Source organism: Procambarus clarkii, chromosome 7 (genome assembly GCF_040958095.1).
Source record: "Procambarus clarkii isolate CNS0578487 chromosome 7, FALCON_Pclarkii_2.0, whole genome shotgun sequence".
In the NCBI taxonomy this organism is placed as follows: Eukaryota; Metazoa; Arthropoda; class Malacostraca; order Decapoda; family Cambaridae; genus Procambarus; species Procambarus clarkii.
Window position 1 is genome coordinate 12,903,670 of NC_091156.1, and position 5,297 is coordinate 12,908,966.

Sequence of the window (5,297 nt, forward strand, 5' to 3'; positions counted from 1 at the left end):
CTCCTTTGTTATATGCCTTTTTTGCAAATTATTGAACACAAAAATATAAATATTTATAAGTATTTTGTGAAAGTTCATAGTAGAAGTTACTTAATGCAAGGAAGAGGTTCTTGGGTATGATAGTATTTTCAAGTTGCATAATTTGTATACATAAATATACCGCAGGTGTTTACATTATTATTTGTTTACATGATGAACTTAGAGTAATTATCATAGTATATACTTTGTATGAGCACTATGTTTATAAAAATTAATTACAGAAAACCAACTATTTAGAACAATAACTGCAAACAATAATAAATTTTTAGTCTCATTAACCGGACCACTACCGCCCACAAGATGGGTATGGGGTGAATAATAAAAGAACTAATCTAAACTAAACGGTACAGTATATCATTCGTACGTGTACGAATGATATACTTGAGTACTGTAAGATCTCTTATTGATTATGCTGCACCTGTCATTTCTTGTTTTGGTAAAGGTAGGATGGACAAGTTGGAGAAGGTACAAAATTGAAGCCATGAGAATTATCTTAGGATGCCCAAGAAATGCTGTGATTGAGATTGAAATTGAAATAAGTTTATTGAGGTAAAATACACACAAAGGGATGAGGTAGCTCAAGCTATTCTCACCCCGTTCAGTACATCGTGTTAATACATACATATAAACACATCACAAACAATAAACATATTACCAAACATTCTGAGAGATAAACATCTACATTTCCTTTGATTGAGATAATGAGGATGGAGTTGAATCTGAAGAGTATTGGGGATAGAATTTCAGAGATAAATGTAGCCTTTGCCACTAGATTAATGAGAGGTGGGGAGCTAATGAATTAATCCTCTCGGTTCAAAAGGTGGGAAGTAATGAACGATGTATGATAAAGAAGAGAGCATATATGAGTACCTTATGTTCTAATGTTATAAAGTATGATGTTATTACAGAGTGTATTGCTGTGCCTAAGAGGCAATTCACACCACCAGGAGAGGATTGTAATGTAGATGTAGTAATTATTCCGTTGCAAAAGAAAAAAAGTATGTATGAAATAGGAGAGCAGAGGGCAACATATGATTGTATAATTAGAAAATAACCTACAGAAAACACTCTACATGTATATTGAGATGGGTCGGTAGCTAACGATGGGAAGGCAGGATGTGGAGTCTTGATCAGGGAGTACACTGACATCGGCACTGTAGATACTGTTATTGGACGCCGCTTAACTGACAATGTCTCTTCAACGCAGGCTGAACTCCAAGGTGTATTAGCAGAATTACAGGAAGCAGTCAAATGTGGTAAAAATGCCTGCTTCTTTATTTATAGTAAAGGTGCGTTAGAGTCTTTAAATATAATGTATGCCCAGTATACCAGAATATTTTGATAGAGTGTAGAAAGAATGTTAAGAAATTAGAAAAAACTGGGTATAAAGTAAGATTCATGTGGATCCCTTCGCATGTGGGAATACTGTTGAATGACGTAGTTGATGAGATAGCGAAGAGAGCCACGGGAAAAAACTCTTCAAATCAGTGTCTTGTTGATGTTGTATGTCAGATAACCTTGAAACAAATAAAAACAAGAATCAAGATGATCCAAGAGAGTGAAGAAATGGTAATGAGAATGGCAATGGTGGACAGTAGTAACACACTTAAGAATTATTCAATAATAAATACAAATTCGTCCTTCACCTATGGTAGAGGAAAGTCTACTTGGAAGGATTCAATTTACATGAGATTAAGATTAGGATACAAATATATCTGGCAATACGGTGTTGATGTCAATGAAAAAGGTGTAAATTATGTAGTATGCCGCACGCCCACACCTTAGAACATTATGTATTAGACTTAGAGTGTCAACTTATTGATAAATATAAGGAAATAAGTAGTGTACCACATCAAATTGCTTAGATGGGTGATAATGGTATGATAGACAGTATACTTAGGAGCAACAAGAATTTTGCCCCAAGAGTGTAACACTTATATGCTAAGCTTACTATATTAACCTGCAATGTTAAATGGGATTCTTGTATTGTGATTTGTGTAGTTGTACTCACTGGATTTGTGCGCCCCCTTGAGGGACTTGAAGTAGAAGGGGGTAGAAATAGCCTAAGCTACTCTATCTCTTTGAGATGTATTTCTTTCTTGTCTCAATAAACCTACTTGAACTTGAATTGAACGTTTACTGTACAACAATAACAATAATAATAATAATAATAATTTACCTAAGGGCCACTAACACTATTGTTAGTGACACATTCTGAGTGACAGTGATATTGCAGTAATGATGACCAGACCACACACTAGACGGTGAAGGGACGACGACGTTTCGGTCCGTTCTGGACCATTCTTAAGTCGATTGTGATGAGGAAGTAGAGACAGGCGATACATAGGCAAGAGAGAGCTGAGGAGCAAAGTAAGGTGTAGTAGAGGGGATAGTAGTAATAATAAGAACTGCAGAGGGTCTATTGGCCCATACGAGGTAGCTCCTATAGGAATAAGAAGAGGATAGCAAGGGAGCGTAGGAGAAGACAATGAACAGAAAAAGGGAGAAGAGAGAAAGAAAAGGAAAGAGAAAGAAAGATAAATGGAAGGGGTAAGCATATGTTAGGTCACGTTTGTTAGAGCATTTGAATATATACTGTGAAAGGGAAGAGCCCACAGCAACAAAGCCAGGACTCAAGTTCATGTTGGGTACATTGTATATTAGAGCCGATTCAACAATACGGCGTCTGTGTAGAGTAGAGACAGGAAAGATTATTTTGGAGGAAGACCAATTAATGGGATGATTAGAATCCCTCACGTGGCAGAAGAGAGCATTGTTAGTGTCTGCAGACTTAACACTTCTCTTGTGTTCTTTAAGTCTGTCATTCAGTGTACGGCCAGTTTCGCCAAAGTATTGGAGAGGACAAGACGAACAGGAAATTTCAATTTCAATTTCAACAGGAAATAGAGTAGACACCAGCAGCATTAGAAGCAGGAGGAGTCAATTTTAGCCAAATATCCACAGTTTGCTAACTGAAGGTAATAACCGAGTGATTGTAACCTATCCACCGCTGCCCACTGGATAGGGACGGTGTGCAGGACAAACATAGCAATTATGACACCAGCTCTTCACATATGTCAGTTGCTTAATTTGGAAACTGTACATGTGGTCGATCTCGAACCCAATGATGATGTGACGACTTATACTGAATTTTGTAACTAGCTCAACAAGGTTGTAACTTGCTTAGCTAAATGAATTGTAGGGTTCAGTCCCTGAGCCTATTATGTGCCTCTGTAACCCTTTCCACTACTGCCCACAAGATAGGTATGTGGTGCATAATAAATGAACTAAATTAACTAAATACTGCATTCAGGGTTCCTACCCGCCATCTGTAGAGCTGGAGGAACTTGACAACTCGTGACAATCATCTTTCTACCCTATATGTAACTCCTTTTTGTAACAACATTAAATATATATGTATGTATATATACAAAATAAATAGGGGTGGTAGGAGAAGAAAATATTAATGCTCAGTGAGGAAAATATTAGTGTTCAGTGAGGATCTACAAGATCTTCTCTGAGAACTCTTTATTTTCGTTCCTTTCTGTAACATCTTACGGTAGAGAATGAATCTATAAGGTATAACATTGGACTAAATACACATGAGAAAGGAATGAGAGAGTTTGAGGATATTCTTTCATATCTAATGATTGGTGATGGGGACCAATCAAACGCTGGATAGGTGTGATTGTAAACCTTCAATGCCACCCACTGGATGTGAGCTAAATTATATCCAAATGTAAACTAGGCATAACACGTATTTTGTGATTTCATTGTGCATACACCAGATGCAAATAGCTCAACACAAAGGTAAATTGTTAGGCTAATCGAGATCTCTTTCCCCCTTTCCTATAGCCAACAATTGACTTTCTCCAAGATGAAACCCACAACAGTCAACTAACTCACCGGTATCTATATACTTCTATATGAACATCAAGTCTAATTATTACATTATTCTTGGATTTACGACTAAAATTTAAAATTATAACTGCTCACTTCTGTCCATTAAAATGATAGAAATCCCGTTATTTTGCTAATTTAACTGTTATTGATTTGCCCTCACGAATTAATTTACTAAATATATAGTTTTGATTACAATGGTATAGCGAATTGTTAAGTAAAAACTATAATGATGTGTTTAAAATTTAATGAACAGCCTAGCTATCAACATTTGGGTTACACAGCTCTATGATTACTTGTATACGATGTTCCTTTGCAGAAAGTGTATTGAAAGTTTTTTAAATTTATAAATGTCTGTTAAATGAATGTATTAAATTTATCAATATCTGTTATTCACTTCAAAACTGCGGCTTAAAAGTTTGAGAATACCGTCTTGTTGAGATTGAAATTCGCTATTCCATTAAAAGCATCCTGTGAGTTAACACATAAATATTTTGAATCATGAATTATATCTAATTGCAAAAACACTCTTACAATATTACCATGCATAGCGTTCACATAATCTTAAAAATTTATTGTATAGAGAAAAAGAGAATCCGCGAGAGTATGGGAGGAGGAGGAGGAGGCCAGCCACGTGTCGCGCGTGAGACCACTGCGTGTTGGGTGACTTTTCGACCAGTAACTGGCGATGAAGGCCATACTGAGGTTCGTAGAGCTGGAGAACTTCAAGTCCTACAGTGGCTTCCATCGCATTGGGCCGCTGGAATCCTTCGCGGCTGTCATCGGCCCCAATGGCTCAGGTAAATGAGAACCTTTTGAGATTTTCCGGAGGAAGCCGCAGCAACCCACCGGAAATCTTTTTCTTTTCTAACTGGAGCCGTTAGGGAAATGTTAGCGCTCCAGACTAATTGTTTCAATTAGTTCTCCGGAGGTAATGCTATTAGCTCTATGTCATTGAGCTTGAAAGTTACGCTAAGTGTTAATAAGCTGGCGTAATTAAGCAAGGAGCCGGAGAAGCCGTCATTAAGAAACTAACACTCACTGCGGCGTGAATTTTCCAGTCTGGTGGATTGATACCTAAATTATCAATTAGTGTAAAGATTCCTTGGTTGATTTTGAGCTAAGCCAAATTAAGGGCACCTACGTAAGTTGAAGATGAAGGAGACCCCATAAGTGTCTTCTTGACGACCTCCAAGCCTCTTAAATCTCCACTGATGCCTATGTCCAGGGAGTCTATATGGAAGGTTTTCCACCCTGCCCATACGTGTAATACTGTAAAAAAATGTAATTAATATTTGATTAATATTATATATCTGACAAGATATCGGGTGATATGTGATTGTTCATTAGAGCTAGGC